The 20,828-nt window shown below is 34.6% G+C and overlaps 2 long non-coding RNA genes across 2 annotated transcripts in view; one reads left to right on the forward strand and one right to left on the reverse strand.

Annotated features, from left to right (window-relative positions):
• The window catches only part of LOC138403170 (uncharacterized), a 410,491-nt gene that overhangs the window by 148,745 nt on the left and 240,918 nt on the right, over positions 1 to 20,828 (forward strand). The gene's annotated exons all lie outside the window — the stretch shown is intronic.
• LOC138403155 (uncharacterized) lies at positions 10,620 to 13,391 on the reverse strand. Its single transcript, XR_011237444.1, has 4 exons — positions 12,616 to 13,391; positions 12,147 to 12,206; positions 11,849 to 12,032; positions 10,620 to 11,662 (listed from the first exon to the last, which is right to left on the reverse strand). It is a non-coding gene; the product is annotated as an uncharacterized lncRNA (long non-coding RNA).

A 20,828-nucleotide genomic window follows, 5' to 3' on the forward strand; every position in this document is an offset into this window, starting at 1 on the left:
AATATATGGCTACAATTAATATTTTTACGGTTTGCATATCTCTAATGTAACTGAGTGCATAGTAAAGTGAGTAAGTAATAAAATTTATATTATTTTTCTTATCTGTAACACCGTTACCAATCGATTTTAAGTAGAAAATTAGTAACTGATTAGAGAGCTACGTTAAAATTGCATATTTCAAAGTCAAAGTCAAATCATTTACCCAAAGTATAGTACCGACAGGTCGAGATGACAATCGGGGTGGGAACGCCCCGTACAGACTCCGCGCTAGCCCGGTGCGGACGAGCGCGGGTGACGTGCGGGTGTCCCTCCGCCTCATACCCCGATTGCCATATCGACCTGTCGCGTACTGTACGAACCATTGTGTACTTTTTGATTGTCAATTGTTAGATCTGTTAAATAAAGATGTAATGATGATAAAATTACGTCAACTTTTCCAAACTCGCCCAAGTCTGAGAAGAGCCCACATGTCACAATTATTGTCCTCAAATTATAGGTGACATAAGTAGACCGATGTCAGTAGAAATAGCTAAACAGAAACCTAAGTACCTCCTTATATAAAGCAAAAAATCATAAACTACTAAAATGGCTTATCCACAAAATGGGTCAAAATACACCAAAAAGGCTGAGATAGCGTTTATCTAATGGTCAGCGATTCCGCCCTCTTTCTTGGCTGAGGGGCCTTGAATAGAGGATACCCAACCGGACGCTTTTAAGTGTCATTCTAACATGCTCTGTTAGAGATCTTTGGACATAAAGTGCCTACAAAGAATTTATCAACCAAATAGATGCGAGTACCTATTATATAAATAAAACCTTCCAATAATATTTTAAGGCTAAGAAGGTTAAGAAGCCTCAATAGCTCAACCGGTATAGGAGTGGACTGAAAACCCAAAGGTCGACGGTTCAAATCCCGCCCGTTGCACTATTGTCGTACCTACTCCTACCACAAGCCTCACGCTTAATTGGAGAGGAAAAAGGAATATCAGTCATTTAATATGGCTAATCTTCTTTTTAAAAAAAAAGTTAATACAATGCTCTCAGTCTGATAAGATCTTACCACAAGGCAAGCTTTCTGAAAGTCAAACAGGAACAATGCGTGACGCGAGTGATGCGTACGGCAACAGCACTACAGTAGGTACCTACGTCACATCAAAAGTGTGACAACAACAGCAGAATGAGTATAGGGTAGTCCGCACTGCCAAATTTTATCACGCGATTTTCCGATTTTGATTGAATTTGATGCAGCTATCGCAAGGAGATCTAATTCTCTACTCTCTTTCACTATTGGCTAAAATGCACTGTTACAGCAACAATATTACAAATTCAGCTAATCACAATAAATGAGATTATAGCACCACTTTCGTGCTCCTCTCAGACGTTACGGCGTAATTTGAGACATTAGCGAGACTGTCTGTAGTTCACGTGGTCACGCGCGTGAGAAATCTTTATGAGCTGCAGTTCAAGCGAGTCGTCGCTTCTAGGAGCCGCGTTGTGTTTGACCAAGGCTTAAATTTTATCATTCCATTGAAAGCTAACGTAAGTTTTATTTAACCATTCAATTTCCTCTCAAGAGTTCTTACAAAGGTGCGAGACTGTAAGAGACAAACTAGTTTAAAACTTCATGTGTGTATTCAGAAGTTATCATAAATATCGCGCGTCTTTACTCGAACAAGTTGAAATAACTTCGCGTAGTTCTTAGAGATGACGCTAAAGTTTTATAGTCAATATCCTATCTATATAGAGATAATAAAAACTAGACAAGTGAAGGACAGTACTAATAATTGTAACTGCAAAAAAATGGTCCAAACTAAAACAAGTTCATTAGTATTTTGAAGCAAAATCTAAAATTGATTTAACTTGAAAAGTTAGCAAAAGTGGTTTTGTTGGCGTGTATATTAGTAGAACTAGCTAATGCTCGTGACTTCGTCCGCGTGGACTACACAAATTTCAAACCCTTATTTCACCCCCTTAGGGGTTGAATTTTCAAAAATCCTTTCTTAAAGGATGCCTGCATCATAATAGCTATCTGCATGCCAAGTTTCAGTCTGATCCGTCTAGTAGTTTAAGCTGTGCGTTGATAGATCAGTCAGTCCGTCAGTCCGACACCTATTCCTTTAATATATTTAGATTTATATATTTAGACTAGCTTATGCTCGCGACTTCGTCCGCGTGGACTACATAAATTTCAAACCCCTATTTCACCCCTTTAGGGGTTGAAGTTTCGAAAATCCTTTCTTAGCGGATGCCTACATCATAATAGATACTGATAGATCAGTCAGTCAATCAGTCACCTTTTCCTTTTATATATTTAGATTTTGATGATAGCCTTGATTTTTATTCTAATTAGGTTGTGTTCTAACTTTCTCGAATTTTTAAAATAAAAATTAATAGTGTGTACCTACTGTATAGGTAGCGTAGGAGATAGAGGAGTGAGAGACTCGACTCGCTTAAAAAACAATTTTAACGCTTATTTTTTAGGGTTTCGTACCTCAAAAAGAAAAACGGAACCCTTATAGGATCACTTTGTTGTCAGTCAGTCAGTCTGTCTGTCTGTCTGTCTGTCGGTCTGTCAATGTCTGATCATGAAATTTGGCAGGTATGTAGGTCTTATAGCTGACATTCGGGGGAAATCTGAAAACCGTGAATTTCATCACACAAAAAAAAAAATGTGGTCATAAACTAATAATTAGGTAGTATTTTCCATTTTCAAAGTAAGATAACTATATCAAGTGGGGTATCATATGAAAGATCTTCACATGTAAATTTTAAAACAGATTTTTATTTATTTTTATGCATCATAGTTTTTGAAATCGTATATCGTGCAAAATGTCGAAAAAATACGACTGTAGTACGGAACCCTCATTGCGCGAGCCTGACTCGCACTTGGCCGGTTTTTTTTATTTATGAGAAGGAAAAATAACACCAAAATCCAGTAAAATGATAACCTTAATAATTTTGTTTCACGCTTCATATTTATTGCTAGCGGACTACCGATTTCATGGAATCAATTATTTTTTTAATGAAATGGCCCCATTTTCACTGACAAATTTAATCAATTTCATATGATAGGAGCAGAGCGACACAAAAAATGGTTTACATTCAGTGATATGAATCTTGTATCAATCAAAATAAATATTATTTGATTCAATCCGTCCAAAGAGATGAAATACTGATAGTCATTCATGTTTTAGAGAGATTACTATCCTATGAAGTACTTTAGTAGAATATCGTCAGGTCACTTACGTAACCTTAATCAAACTTGTACTTATAGTCCGTACAAAATGACTCCTCACGCGCCATTTTAACTCTATGGGTAAACTGTCAAACGTGCCGGTTCACCTTTAAAATAAGGACTCGTACTTTTGACATGAAATTTGACACAAAAAGTTAATATGACGCGTGAGGAGTTAAACTTTATGCTACTAATATTATATTTCGAAAAAGAAGAAAGATACATATATTACAGAACAGTTAGTAAATTGACTAAAATATCATGTAAGATTTTTCTCATTTTAATAGGTCTGCTTAGATAAAATCTTGCCTTAATAAAATATGTTTCTATTTATATTATTGTATCTCAAATGTTTACGTAAAGAGAACTTTTATCTCGATCTTCAATAGGTAGACACATTTAACTTTATTATATATTTTGTGTTTTTTGTTTCCTTTTTACACAAGAAAAACTTCTTACTTCGAGGATTAACAAAAATAACATCCATTAGAATAAACTATTGTCTGGTCCAAACCTTTGCCAATCTAATTTATTAAAATATCATCTTCTTCAACAATATATAGGCTTTAATGCTACCATATAAAAGATATAAAAGGTATGGATTCACAAAGAGTAATTTCTCTCGGACCACATTAGTGACGGTCTCCTACAGAGTCGAATAAATGTGAGCAATTTGCGACAGCGTTTATCACCCAAAGAAAAGGCCTGACGAAGTCTGAAACTGCCGCCATTTTGCTGGAATTTGAGGGTTAATCGAATAAGTCATAGACATCCATTATCTTATTAAGTTCTTACGGTTCTTATTACATCCATCACTACCCATGTTATTACAAAAGCGAAATTGTGTTTGTTTGTTGGTTTATTAGTTTGTTGGTTTATCCTTCAATCAAGCCGCAACGGAGCAACGAATCAGCGTGATATTTTACATACATATATTTATAGACCTGTAGAGTGACACGGGCTACTTTTATTCCGGAAAATCAAAGAGTTTCCAAGGGGCTTTCCGCTTTTAGCCCCTAGATCCATACGGACGAAGTAACGGAAAAGTATTTAAATATGCTCTTTTTGACGGTCAAACTGCTAGTAACTATAATCTAACTTGCATCCTAGAGACCAGGATAGGATAATTTTCGTCCCGGAAAATCTTTTTCCCGTGACATTAAAAAAAATAACCACGCGGATGAAGTCGCGTCGTAACTCACACACAGCAATATCAATTAATTTTATTCGGTCAGAAAACTTATGGTTGGGCTTGTTTTTTTTTCATTATTGAACGCAGTAGACAAAATAGCAAACTTCTCTACATAGTATAAAATAAAGTCGCTTCCCGCTGTCTGTATGTATGAATGCGTAGATCTTTTAAACCATGCAACGTATTTTAATGCGGTTTTCACCAATAGAGTGATTTAAGAGGAAGGTTTATAGGTGAAATATGACGATGTTTGAACAAAATGTCAGAGTATCTACATTGCACCCATGCGAAGCCGGGGCGGGTCGCTAGTAACCATATATAATAACAGCACATTTAGTTAAAGAGCACATTCCCACTTGTCGGCTGTCGGGCCCGGATTTTAATCGGATGTTCCAGTGGCAGAACAATTTATAGGAAGCTATTCACACTTGTTTGAAACCGATTTTGTGTCGACACCGACAAGAAATCATATAAAACGTTTTGCTACTGTAACATTCGATTAAAATCCGGGCCCGACAGCCGACAAGTGAGAACGGGGTGTATCAAATATTTTCGAACATCTTTGTATAAGGAAAAGTGGTTTACCTAACATTAGACGTTCACACAAACATACGTCAGTAAGTTCCGACAATCGTGAATAACAATTTATCGACTGGAAGCAAATACTTACCTATGTCTGTCGATAAATGTTATGAAAGTCGTCGATATTGTGTTCAAACCTTTGTACATGTGTTTTCAAAACGTGACTGTAAATATTCATTTGCAAAGAGCCAAGTTATTTTACATACTTGTACATTTACATTCAGATAGCTTCTCCTATTCGGGAAGTCGGGAGTTTGATCATAACGGGCACCTCTAACTTTTCGGAGTTATGTGCGTTTTGGGCAATTAAACATCACTCGCTTTAACGGGGAAAAAAAACATCGTGACGAAACCTGTATGCCTGAGAGTTTTCCATAATGTCCTCAAAGGCGTGTGAAGTCTGCCAAGCCACACTTGGCCAGCGTGGTAGACTATATTCGAACACTTCTCATTCTGAGAGGATTGATTGAGGTTGATTTTGATAATGATGATGCCATTTATTTGTAAAAGAAAACTTACCTATCAACTCGTATTTAATGCTTAGAATAACTATTGATTAAGCACCACCAGCACCAGAAGCTTTATTACTAAAATATAGAGTATATATATTATATATATATAAGTATATATATAATATAGAATATATATATATATATAGCAATAAATATTAAGCAATACAAAATTCAGAAAAATAACACACAAAATAAAAGAGCCGTTTATTATTTTGAATATAGGAAGTTTTAGAAACACGAGGATGTAAAACTAGGTTGAATTCGTCAAGGAAACTGCCTAAAGCTGTTTAACAGGAATTCAGAAGGGCCGTACCTCTTGGGAACATCTTTACTAAAGTGGTATTGGAAGAAAAAAACTAAGTTCTTTTAAAACTAAATGGATAAAATTCCTAAGTTTTATATTTTTATTTTAACTCAAGGTTTAACATCTATGATTAATTATTTTTCAGGTAGTTTTATCTTCCTTCTATTTCAAAGTTTGATCTTACAGAAGTAGCAATAAAGAGAAAGAAAACTTGGTTTCCAGTTTTTTTATATCTATTTTGGTTTCGAGTTGATATCTATCTTTCAGCGTCGTTTTGCTCGTGCTGAGGATCGTAGCCCGTTTTCTTAGTAGAAATAATAATAATATCATCATCAACCGATAGACGTCCACTGCTGGACATAGGTCTCTTGTCCAGATATTATGAAATACTAGATGTAGTAAACGGTTAAAAACGTTGCAAAATATCAACAAATATTCGTCTCCAAGCTTCAATACCATTAGAAAGCTTCAATAAATCAATGGCCGCCATAAAACCTTCGCTATGGGGGTCCGAAAATAAAGAAAAAACGTAGAGATTCGTGTGCCTAATACATCCGACTCGCAACAAATATTATCAATCTTTATCCAAGAGACTTTCGGTATAAAGGTGGATTAATATAGAATTGGATCAATATATCTGCCTTTATTCTTAGACACAATGAGTAAGAAATATTGAAGTCTCCTATCCACAATCACACAAAATATAACCTCTACATAATTTACTAATTTTCTCGCGTGGCAAATTATTAGTTTTATAGTACGCAATTCGCAAATCATAGAAGCTCGTTCTCTGAAATAATAATATGAATAACTAGCTGATACCCGCAACATTGTCCGCTTTACTAGACTTAAAAATGCAGTGGGAAATATGATTTATCGAGATAAAAAGTAGCCTATATGTAATAATCTTTTACCCGGTTATACTCACGTGTTTAGTCGACGTTAGCCCCACTAGTTTCGAACCCACCCGTGGTCATTTTTCAAAGAGAGTCAGTTCGCGCATGCGTACCTATGCGTACGTGAGTATAGCCAGGTGAGAGATATAATATGTAATGGAAATCACTCACGATAGTTTAATCGCTAAAATAGCCTATATATGTCACTTTTCCAGGTCTTCAACTATATCCATGCAAAAAATCACGTCGTTCCGTTGCTCCGTTGCGGCGTGATTGAAGGATATACCAACAAACAAAAACACTTCATGTATAAAATGGATAATGATTACATATATTTTTCAATAAAACATGAATTCCTGAACACATAGTAGTAGAGAGAGTATGGAAGCATATAGGAGTCCTTCGGGACTCTCGTTAGGGAGGTGTCAACGGAGCAAACTTTCGTTACAATATCAGTAGGGGAAAGCAGGTAGGATTCGTACACTTTTTACTCTAGGTCATGTAAAAACAAAACTAATAAATATTTCAAAATAATTTCAACGCTGCTGGATTACCTAGTTATCTGGCTTTAATTATAGTGTAGTTCAGTGTTGATGCAAAGTAAGATGACAAAGCTATGATGAATTTCCCAAAAAATGGAAATCGTACGAAAGCACCCCACACGCGAGGTAGCTTCGTACATCGAGTAGGGTACATTCGTACATAGTGGGGAGCCTTCGTACACAGGGATTAAAAAGGCTATTTTATATGAAATTAAACATTTATTGATATCAAAATTAACACAGAATCAACCTTAAACATAGTAATAATTAATAATATGGTGTTTACAAACAATTTGTTACAATTTAAGTCATTCATTAATCAACATTCTAATTTACCGTTATAGTAACTCGCGTTTCATCTCTTTAGCCTTCTGTTTTCTCTCTTGTTCTTCTTTTTTGCTCTTTCCTTTTCTATCAGTCTATTTTTTTCGGGATTATATGTTATATCCTTAATTTTTCTAATACTTTTCCTTTCTTTGTGTCTTTTTAGGTGCATTCTCATTCACTTTAGGCTAAGGTAAAAGGTTGCATAATTTCTAGCGTCATCATCCCACAGTTGATGTAGATGGTGATGGAGGTGGCAATCTTGATGATAGATCTTGTTGAGTAAGAGTTATTTCTTTGGGAGTTGAATTGGGATAGCGTCGTTTATTTTTGACATCTACGTCAAAAATAAACGATTTCTTAGTAATTATTATTAAACAGAAAATCTTCCAAATTTCGTGAAATCCACGTCCATTGTAAGTTTTAACCATTCTAAACTGATTCTAAAGTTGTCGATTTAAATATAAAGAGTATGTCAAATGTTTATGACGTCATATCTATGTATATCTTTTATACAAGCTGGCATAAGTACTAAGCCAGCGTTTTGACGTTTGATAAGAAGTTGCTAATTTGACTTATAGCGCAGCTCACGACAGGCATGAAACTTCGAAGAAAGAAAACATCGAGGTTTCACCCACACTGGCAGGCGTCAAATGTCGCCTATATTTGACGCTCGGTAGGCTATGAAACTACTAGGTTTGATTTAACGACACTCCCTAGCCTAATATTTAGCAGATGTCGATTTCAGGATCAAACCGAGAGTTTCTTCACTCTAGTTCTACTCTGCTAGTCTAGGCACCACCACTATTTGTTGCATGTTATCATCTGGGAGTGGTTTAGAATTGGAATCCCATAACCCAGTTAGTGCAAAAACGATCTGAACTCACGCGGGGTGCATTCGTAAAGTACGAATCCACCCCACTCCGAACTGCACGAAGGTACCCCAACCAAAAAAATCAAACAATAAATTTAAAATAAAAATAACGGTGAGGGTTATCCCAAAATAAATGTTTACACATGAATCTAAGGCACTTATCCAAAGACTATTATATGTTACTTTAACAATAGGCTACTTGACAATTTTTTTAAGTTGGTCTTAAATGGTTAATATTTGTCCTATTATATCAAAAAAATTAACACTATATTTTTTTGCGCCCTAAAAACCGTAAAACTTTAATTTAAAAAAATATTTTTCTTAGACAGGTGAAAACACTGTCGGCCATGTTTGGCCGATAGATTATCTGTGCTCTGACGTCATGCATTTGTAAACAACAGTATAACCACAGGGTTATACTGTTGTTTACAAATGCATGACGTCAGAGCACAGATAATCTATCTAACCACAGGGTTATACTGTTGTTTACAAATGCATGACGTCAGAGCACAGATAATCTATCGGCCAAACATGGCCGACAGTGTTTTCACCTGTCTAAGAAAAATATTTTTTTAAATTAAAGTTTTACGGTTTTTAGGGCGCAAAAAAATATAGTGTTAATTTTTTTGATATAATAGGACAAATATTAACCATTTAAGACCAACTTAAAAAAATTGTCAAGTAGCCTATTTGAGCCAAGCTTATTACGAATTAATGTCGTCAAAGATGAGTCGAAAAATTATTTTCGCGGTGTGAAAACACGTTTTAAATTATTCTAAAAAAACTGACTGTTGTACAGCCACTGCACTTAGCTGTGAGCCTATGAATATGAGCGGGCCTCACATATACAAAAACACAAACGCGTCACCATGTAGCATAGTGTAGATATGACTGTTGTACGAATGCTCCCTCTGTACGAATCCTACCTGCTTTCCCCTACTCAAAGTTCTAAAATACTGTATGCAAATCCTCAGGGATACGACAGCGTATTCCGTCGTGAGAACAATTTTTAAACAATATGGAAAATAGCGTTTATGTGGAAACCGATCATAATAATACCACAGAGTAGATAATACTGTTGACCGAGCGAAGCGAAGGACTCTGAGTCTACTTGAGTAAATTTTCACTTGTCCGTCTGTCTGTCTGTCAGAGCCTCTAAATTACTGAACGTAATCAATTCAAATTTATATATAATATTATGTAAACTGGTGGTCTTCATCCGAATATTGCATAAAAAATATAACAAGCTTTATTTCAGGGGGACTGTCATACGAAATAGGGGGCTTTAAATTGGAGATTGAATTCATTCGACGCTATATTATGTCAAAAACGGCTACTATACATATTAGAAACTGAAACTTGTGTATAATTTCAGTTGTATCCTGTACTTGAACAACAAATAAGTACTAAAATTAGATAAATATCATAAAGAAACGAAATTATTTCATTTTTAATGGGCAATCAGTATTGCTAACAATTCTCGTATGGATCTCTATTTTTTGAAAATGAAAATGTATTTCACTCAGGAATAATGAAGCTTTCTACTGGTGAAAGAATTTTCAAAATCGGTTCAATAGTTCCAGAAATTATCCCCTACAAACAAACTTACAAACTTTACCTCTTTATAATATTAGTATGCATAGTATAGTATAAATAGATGTGAAGAGTTTGTAGACCGTAGAATTTTATTCAAGTTTTAAATAAAACAGAAGGCTTTACCGTAGTTTGGCAGCGACCGTACAGCGATAGAAATCACCTCGCAGGGCTATTCTGTAAAGCATTTTTCGTAATTCGACAAGTGAATTCGCGATGAGTTTGATCATTTGTATTCTGTAAAACTCGATAGTACAGGTGGCGCCGCATTGACGAATGCGGCGGTGAGATAAACTACTTGGTCAGGATAAATGAGGCACAAGTGGTATTCTCTAACGCCATTTCTTGGTTCGATCGAGCTTCGATTGTCGAATTACGTCATCTCAAAGCTCCAATCCACTTGTCAAATATAAAGTTATGTGAGAGCTATCGAATTCGGAGTGAATTTTTGCTTTAGTGATTTTAATTGATTTTATATAAAACATTTAAGCTTTAATTTAAGTGATAAGTTGTTTAAAGTAAAATAATTAGTTTATCAGTTACATTTTGTTAGTCAGTATTGGTTAGTAGGTACCTATAGAATTATTACTACCATGGCTAGATTGTGTTCAATTTCTTATTCATCATCATCAACCAATAGACGTCCACTGCTGGACATAGGTCTCTTGTAGGGACTTCCACACGCCACGGTCTTGCGCCGCCTGGATCCAGCGGCTCCCTGCGACTCGTCTGATGTCGTCCGTCCACCTAGTGGAGCGTCTTCGACGAAAAAAGTCGACGTCAAGCGAATGAGATTCGTAATTCACTTACTATTATTTAATAATTACTCGAGACTTTGTTTTTAATTACCGACTCTCCGAAGAGTTAATAGAACATTTATTGGAAGAAATAAAACATCAAGATTTGTTTACCAAATATTATTTTCGGTTTAAAGGAATATTTATTTTCTCAAAAATAATAATAATATTCACTTAACTAAAATTTTGTACATATTTTAATTTTAGTAGGTACTTACGCAGAAGTATGCATGTATTATATTATAATTCTATTTTCCTTTATTCTTATACCTAAACTATTTACCTAATTACAATATTACCTAACTTAACTAATATAAATTTAGTTAAATATAATAGACAGATAAGATATTATACTAGGTACACTATAAGAGATACTAGTTATTTTACATGAAATAAATAAAATTTTATTTTATTTTATTTAAAAGTAATAAGTGACATGACAGATTAAAAATTATTTTGTTTACTAGTGACCCGGTGGCTTAGCACGGGTAGCTTATTAAAATTTTTGTAGGATCTCTAATATTTTTTTTAAATAAATTATATTATAGCCTATATAACTCAGGAATAATGTAGCTTTCTACTGGCGAAAGATTTACAAAATCGGTTCAATAGTTCCAGAGATTACTTCCTACAAACAAACTTACAAACTTTGCGTAGGTAGGTACTTAAATGGGAAAGAGCAATGATCCTAAGTTTATATTTATTAAAGCTTCCGCCAGTAGCTTTAACCCCTCCCCGATGGTCTGCAATGCCTGAGACGTAGCCGTGTCCCGTTGGATGGCGACGGTTGGATGGCGACGGTTGGATGGCGCTAGAACAAAAATAACTTCTTAGTAGAATTTATAAAGTAAGTAATTTAGTAGAATTTATAAAGTTAAAGTCAATCTATTCTTATTCAAATCTGTTGGTATATTTACAGACACAAACAATAATTTTATTATTGGGTAGGTACTCTAAATCTATCGCATTTTCTAGTTATCTTGTAAATTATAATTACTTGTCATCGGGGAAGGTGGCTGGTTCTGTGCTGGTGATCCCAACAGCCGACTTTGGGCATTAAGCGTGCGCCGTGAGGGATGAGCACCCGAGCCCGAGTGTGTTGTAGGCAAAGGCGGTGGTCCACTAACTCCAGCTGGTGGGGTGTGCGGTGGGGAAGGAGGTACAGGCAGAACACTCTGATTCTGAAAAAAAGTAGGTATAATAATATTAGATATTATGTATATTTTATGTAAATTTGATAAGATATTATTAGTAACTAACTCAACTAAAAAAAATCAATAGCAAATTAGCCTTACCCTAGCAGAAATGACTATATCTGATAGTGTGCTCGGAGTGCTTCTGTAATATTGATGGTCCTAAAACAAATTTAAATAATGTGAATAAAACAATAAAATGTAAATAAATGCATAATATAGTATTTCTATTTTTATTTATTACTGACAGATGTTTGTTTAAAAATAAATTACTTTAAATACAATACTTGAGCTATTCTGTTATATACATACATCTAACAAGTTTACCACAGGGAGCATTTTGAAAGAGATAATATAATGCCCAAATTTTAGTTGGGGTTATTAAAGTTAGTAGATTATGTACAACAGAATTAGTTACCTACACTAAATACTTTTTTTTAATGTCACACCTTTGAGGCAAAGCATTAGGTGAGATGTTAATGCTAATAACCGGGACCAACAGCTTAAGTGTAACCAGGGTTTTTTAAACAATGTTTCACTTGTTTACATGTCATGTAAACCATTCACTTACTTCTGTTTGTGGCAGTGGAGCATCTATCTCCAAACTTTGGTCCACTGTTTTGAAGTTTTAACACAGCCTCCAAGGCTGTTTAGTTGGAGTTCCAGTGCCTCCCAAGATCTTCGGGCTGCGTCCCTTGCACTAGGTACTTTAGAGAAACCCTTTGCAAGGCGTGGGTTTCTCTCCAAGTACTCCAAAAGAGACTCAATTTGAGCCCGAGAAGGATGCGACGCTCTTTCCGTGATGCTGTATTACGAAATGTAATCTTGTTAGACACGAATTGTTAAGTATGAACATAATTTGTAACTAAAGAGCAAAATTACAATACTTACTTCATTTTTTGGAAACTTTTTCCTCAACAAATCCTTTAAAATCCACAAAACAATAGTAACTTTTAATCCACAATTTCGAATTCGATCACTAATGTCACTTGGTTTGAAACAAACTTAAAACTTTTTAATTCGCAGCCATCTTGCGACAAAGACCGGTAGGTGCTAAATGTAATTTCGGTATCTTATACGTTAAAAAATGAGATCTATTTTTTTATGTGTACATTTTTTTGTACCAAAACTATAAATCATACATTTTATTAGAAATGTGTACGTATTTTGATAAAAGACGGATTTAAAAATTTTACCGATTCGCTTAACCATAGAGGACACATCCCTAGTCGTTCGAGTTCGCATTCCGAACTCACTTCACTTCGCATGTGCGTAGCAGATGTTTACAGAATACCAAACCAAGGTGAAGTGAGTTTGCTTTCGAAGTGAGCTATCTCACTTGAGTGAGCCTCGATATCGAGAAGTTATTTTAGTGAATAGCCCTGAATTTGGCTAACACTCTTTCGCTATTGACTCATTTCCTCATTTCATAAAATTCATTGTCGTATTGGAAGAATATCGTCTCAGGAATGCAGGTTTACTCACGATGTTTTCCGATGTTAACCGAAACAACACATAACTCCAAAGTTGCATACCCAGGAAAATAGTGCGAGGCGAGCGTATTAGCGACTATAGGCTATTAAGTATTACGATACTAGTAAACGTGTGTACTAAATTTTTTCTTAAACTAATCTTACCGCAAATACCAACCAGGACTTTTTGCTTACAAGTCGATAGTGCATAGTTGCGCCAGAGAGGTCGGAGGTCTTGGAAGGTCGTGTCTTGGCATAATATGGCGACATCCTTACGAAGTGTCATTTTATGGACCATCAAAGTGTTCGTACAGACAATCCAATTATACGAGACATGTCAAGTCCCGACAGAAACTTATACATTAGAGACATCGCTATTTTCAGATAATGGTATTGTGATAGTTATTACGTGATAAAATGTTTATTTATTCCTGATAACATGGTTCTCTTAATGTAAAAGTTTTTGTTTATGTTTTGTGCCTAGATAAATAAGGCATTAGTCACTAACTGAAAATTCTGAAATCTAAAAGACAAAGGGTTACAGTTTCTTGCCTATTTTTACGGAAAAAAATTGGCTGTTATTGGTGACTGCCAACAGTACCTACCAGCTACCTAGTGAAAATTGAAAACTATGAAATACCAGTGTTTTTTTGGATTTTTATCAAAAATTATTTTTTTATAATTTGTCAATTAAAAGCATATTAGTTTAGTTTTACATCTATGGGCACTATATCAGTGACTCAGTAAAAAAACGCCTACCGCGCCTATACAAGTTTACAGACATTCCGAATTTAAGGCATTCCGAACCAGTGGTAGATGCATCCGACTATTCGTAAGTACTTGTAAAAGTTTATTCGAACAAAAAAGATTTTTATTTTTATTTATTTTATTTATTTTACACTTTAAAAAAAGTGAGATGGCAAAATTCTTCGTTTATTATTATCAAGCTTCTGAATGTTACAATTTTTTTTTGGCATTGACTTAATAAGTAAGTTTTTGTTACAGTTAAGCTTATTCACAGAAAATAGTATCTACAGCAATTTCCATTTAATTTTTGAAGAAAAATTTCATCAAAAATACACGAGTCTCAAGGTGTAACAACCTCAATATAGCAGAGTGTTTTCTCATAAGAAAGTCAGGTAATGAACCTCGTAAGATACTTATTTATTTTCGCAGACTCCATAGTTTATATTGAAGGGACGTTGCCCTCTTCCACACGTTGCCCTCTACGTGTTCCAATTATTTATTTAAACTCGTTAAAGTTTGATCGAAATTTACAAAACATCAAACATAGAAAATCTCTTAGATTAACTACTAATATCTTTCAGATTAAACTGGCAAATACTTGGACATTTTGACCCATTTCCAATATAAAACATGTGAAAACTTCAAATAATTATATTCGTCAAAATTAAAAATTATTTAGCGACTACCTCCTTTATCTTTACTCCTTCCTTTCTCAATTCTAAAGTTCCTTGGAAATTGTAGACTTCGATATATAAATGTATAAGTTTATAAGTGAACAAACAAACAAACAAACAAAGCCGAAATCATATTTCTAATTTCGAAAATGAAGAAACAATAGGTTGATGACTGGCGCCTAAAGTCACGAGGTTTGACAGCTCTAAATTAGATTAAGTGTGTCTGTCCTTTTCTTATTACATTGGTAAGAAAAAGATGCAAATGCTCTAAAATATAGTTGCGATCAAAATAAGTACCAATATTGGAGAAAGTACAATTAAAAAGCTTTTTCTTCCCGCGTGATTGACTAGTGTACAATATTTAAAATATTATGAGCCCCTTTTAGATGATGCAAGTAAAGAGTTTTTCCAGTAAGCTATCCAATAACCGAACCTACCGTATAATGAGAAAAGTATCGGTTATCGATTTATCTTCCTATCACTGCACAACGTAATAGCTCACTCCGGTGTTCAACATAGCAGTGATTTTTAAATTTATTCGAGCAACATAAATTTTGTGAAAAAATGCTGCTTTATGTTTCATTGGACTATTCTCCTATTGCCTGAAAGAATTCAAAATTTACAATTTTGTTTCGCAAACGAGATTATAAATTAAGTAATTACATTTTTCATTGCGTGTTAAAATACTGTGAAGCATTTTATCGAAATCGGTGCTGGGTGGCGTGGTGTATTTTGGCGTGGCAAGGTCCAACTCGTATGCAGAATTTGAAACTCGTTCACGCGTACGTATTTTAAAACCACCTACATTGTGTTGATAATACACACTACCTACAATATTAGACTAGTAAGCATAAAAACTTATTGTAGTAATTTTATAGATACTTGTACTATTTACAACTAATCGCATACCTACCTTGTTAAGCTAACGACAGAGGAATGTGCAGTGCTCAGACAAGCCGCCAAGCGCTTACGAGCACGAAGAAATCAACATTGTAATCTTTTGTTTTTGTGTAAATAAATTATAATTTATTAAAAAAAAAAAACTGTAACATGATAATATTCTAATAACTACTCCAAATATATTTTGAAGTATAATAAAAAATCGGCCAAGTGCAAGTCAGACTCATACACGTAGGGAATCACAAACGAACTTACGTTTTCCGTACTAACTAATTTCGTTCGGAAGTTACTATGGAAAACATAGGCTCGTTTGTGATTAGTTGGTCACTCAAAATGGAAAACCTTGTCTCTATCATTTGTATGGGATTACGTAACAGAGAGAGCCTTATATTAACTTCTCTCCGTGGATAGAGTACCCACACAGTAACATTTATCAATATCATGATCGATATTGAAAGACCAGCCGAGCCGTATCTAATGAACGAGCGGGGCAATCCTAATGGGGCCATTCGAGATATGGCGGCGACGAATAATGCTTTGGGAGATTTTATCCGAAACGAGATTGCTTTACTTCAACATCATCGCTCTCCAGCCTAAAGTAATCAGAGAGTAATCGATTTAAATTATCAGTAGACGATGCCCGCAGCTTCATCCGGGTTTTTTAAAAATCTAATCAGAACTGTATGATTTTCCAGGACACAAAGTAGCCTTTCCTGTCCTTCCACGGGTACAACCTATCTCTGTACCCAATTTCGGAATGGAAAGCTAGCAGACAGACTACTTTCGTATTCATAATAATATTGGTATGGATTAGTATAGGTATAGGTAGATAGATATATAATGATTCCCTAATTTGTCACAATATTATAGGTATAACGTTGGTATAACTTTTCACTAGATAATAAAGCAAACAACAAGAGCGTTCAAATATTATGAAGCGCTATTTCATGCTACGACAAATTCGTCTCTCACGCCACATAATAAATAATTACTAGCGACTCGTCTGGGTTACCTTAATGTCTCTTGGGATGAAACTTCTATACAAATCCTCTGTAATTCTGCTGTTCAAAAGTTTTAAAGCCCACATGATCTAGGTACTGAATTCTATTTTACCTCTCAATTTTTGTTTTATAAAATGTCAGGTAATTAAAAATTGATAAATTGACTCCAGTCTTTTTTATTTGTTCTAGCTATGGACTTATGTAGATACTTGACAAACCGAAAAAAGTAATACATGATGTGAATCTCTAACATCTTTCATCATTTAAATCTTAAAAGACTGTATCGTCACTTGTCATTTATCATCAGTAACCAAAGCACGAACAGAGCCTCAATAGTTTGGAGTTTGTATCTACCAGCGATGTCTCGCTAAAAATGAGATCGCAGTCAAGGCTTAAAAACTTGTCAACGAATAAAAAACTAATGATAATAGGTACCAGAAAAAGTGATATGTAAAAGTTTTCGTGCAGAAAGAATCACAAGAAAATAAACAGCGTCAATTTGTGGCCAATACATTATCGGGAAAATACGACCATAAAACAAAAGAACAGTAAAGCAGTATTTTATGAACAAGTGGACTGATCCTTTTGGAGATATTCCCGATATGGCGGCAACGAATAATGGATTGGCCGATCTTATCCGCAACGAAATTGCTAAACTTCAATATAATCACCGCAAAGCTAGATGCTTAGGATTTATGTCTTTCGAGGAGTATTTTTTTATATTAGTGCTCTAACTTAAGTCTATTTTCAGCGAAGTCTGCTTGTTATTCTTAGTAATCGTCATTATCCAATCAAGAGCTTATATTTTGTGAACATTAAAGTCTTAACCAATGAAGGCTCACAATATCATCTAAAGATTTCTACACTGACAAGTAAATACTTCGGAATGACAAAAATAATAAACTCAATTTTGACAAAAATTAATAAACAAATTTTATCAGATAATAATCATATTCAGAGGCAAGGAGGAAATATAAAAGGCCAAATTAAGGCACAAATAAGTTCTATTCGGTTCATCATCCTTAACTTGGGTTAAGATTGCAACAAGCACTAAACCACAGAAGATAATATAATAGTACTAACAAACTAAAATACGTTGTCGCGACTAGTTGCAATCTAGGCCTAGGCCTTAACGAATTTTTCACCGTAGGTACTGTTTGTGTATATTTTCACACACAAAACAACACAGAAAGTTAGGTATTAAAATAATTTATGATCATGTGCTATTCTTAATCTGGCAAATAAAGAACTCGTAAAAGTAGCTATAAAATATTTTTACACCATAATATGGCACGTAAAAGGATCCGTGAAGAAACATGCTATCGGGAAAGAGTGTCATTTTGCAGTGAAATCTGTTATTATTACCAAGCAATGGATGAATTTTCATCTTCATCATCACCATCTCAACCTATCACCGGTACACTGCTGAGCATAGTTTCATTAGGATGCACGCAAAATTCGCAAAATTGTACTTGACTTCTTTACGAACGTCAATATTATTTAAATGGTATTAAATTCGTCCTTGCATACTAATAAGTTTTTATTATCATCAGGACTTTGGTCTCCTATTCGAGGGTTCAATCCCGACCTTTTCAGAATTACGTGCGTTTCAAGAAATTAAATATCACTTGCTGTAACGGTGAAGGAAATCATCGTGAGGAGACCTGCATTGAGAGTTCTCCATAATTTTTTGAATGGTGTTTGAAGTCTTCCAATCCATCACTTGGCCAAGCTCATGTTATGTAGTGAGCCGGCGGCGCGCGGGTTGATCATGATGATGATGAAAACTCACTAAGGATACTTGTTTTCTGTAACTAGGTCATTATGACTCGCTTATCAGCTGTATACAAACCCAATTTAAATCAAAACGTGTTTATTCAAAGCAGGTTATGTCATATCTGACAAAATAATGATTTATAGCCAAAATACCGTTCACGATAAGCATCACTTCGCGGATAGCACGAGCGCAATTCGTACAAAAAATTCTGTCACGTAACGACAGTTACATAAATCATTGAATATTAATCGCACGCGTGACAAACTGAAAATAAGTGTAGCCGTTTGCAATATAATATGAGCCCCAATGCTCACGTGGGACGTATTTTTACGGGGACAGCCTAATCACCGGCATACAAAAATTTCAACAGAAAGAAACTCTTTTTAAACCGATACACCGATTGAGTTTTCTTTTATTTGAAAACCTATTTAATCTGGTTCTTAGGTATGTTTGATGAAAATCTCTTCAACCGTTTGAGGATCATCAGCTGTTGTAGGGTCATTCAATTGCTATTACTTGTGCTTGTCTCATAAAATCGATCTCGACTACAATGCAATATTGTAGTTATTATTATTTATCTACACGTCTTGCTGTATCCTTGTTACAAAGGTATTGCAGTTTATGCTATAATTGGATTAGATACCCTTATAGCAAAGAGCCATAATGTACCCAACGAAAATTGATCTTCTCGAAGGAATAATTTGTCATACCCACTATAATACCTTAGCTATTAAAATAAATTGATATTTGATTTGGATGACTCGATTCCAAAGTAGACTTAATTTCGCAATGATCATCTTCTTAGCTAGGATAATTTTCTTTACATACTAATTAACTATTTTTTTCTATTAAACGTTGTTGTAAAATAGATTTTTTTTAATCCAATGGAATATAATAAAAGACTAAGCTCATTTGCAGGAATGACTTTTGGATTTTCTTGTGGCGGAGCGCAGGAGTCATTTCTAGTTTGCCTATTTATTTATTTATTTATTTATACTTTATTGCACACAACAACAACACAAGTAAACATAATAAAAACATACAAGCCTATGGTGTAGATACACAATTTTTTATCTTAATATATTTTATCTTACAAAAATAAAACTATACAAATCTCACACCCGGCTTTATTCACGTGTTAAGTCCACGTTAGCCCGACGTTAGTTAGAAACTAGTCGGGCTTACGTTGACCACGTGAGTCCAGATAGGTTCTAAACTAGTCGGGCTAGCGTCGACTTAACACGTGAGTAAAGCCGTGTGTAGATATGTATAATGGAAATCACTCACGATAGTTTAAACGCTAAATAAAAAAGAATATTTTTGTGAATATATTGAAAGTTTACTTACTGTAAGGAATACCTATCTCCTTAAGGCGTTTTTAAAAGCATGTAGGTCTGTAAGTTTTAGTAATTTATAAAAGACATGTGAATGACTGTTACATATTTTATTCTACGCACGTCGTAAGTCGAAATACGTGAGTAATATTCTTACAATTTATTTTGTGAACCTCCGATGTACTCTTTTTTCCACGTTTTTCTAGTCGTCTGTTACTTTTTACCAGTAAAATGAGAAAATAAAGCTTTCAATTTATTTAAACACCAAGACTATAGGTACTTATATTTAAAAGCATAAATAAATAAAAACTAGCTGTTTCTCACGAGTTTGTTCGGGTGGATTTAGGTTTTTTAAAGGTTTACGGCATGGCTTAGCCTTTGGGATGGTAACTAGCCATGGCTGTAGCCTCCCACCAGACCAAACCAGACCATAATGTTGTGGCGCTTTATCAAAAGTTTTGCAAAAGTATTTCCAAAATGTAACAGTAAGAAATCCATAAATTTTTACCATATTTTTAACCTTACCAGATTTTTCAATTCGGTAAGTATTATTGGATCTCGGAATGCTTTTAAAAGTCTACATGTGACTGTGTTCAGTCGCACATTCTTGAAAAACTATTTGCGATGGAAATAGGACTTGACATAGTTCACCCATTTTCAATAAGAACAAACCTGTTTGAGAAACGTTTATTAAAAGTAGGTAAGTATGAGGAACCAGAATTTATTCGTAAAATCCATTTGAAAGGAACTCTTATTTCATAAAATTTCAGAAAAAGTACTCATTTGGTTCCTTTAATATATCTGCAGTTTCATCAAAGGGTGTGTTTTCAATGCCTTGGTGAATATTCTTATTTCTTTCGACTAGAGTTTTTACAAATC

The sequence above is a fragment of the Maniola hyperantus genome, chromosome 13 (assembly GCF_902806685.2).
Source record: "Maniola hyperantus chromosome 13, iAphHyp1.2, whole genome shotgun sequence".
NCBI lineage: Eukaryota > Metazoa > Arthropoda > Insecta > Lepidoptera > Nymphalidae > Maniola > Maniola hyperantus.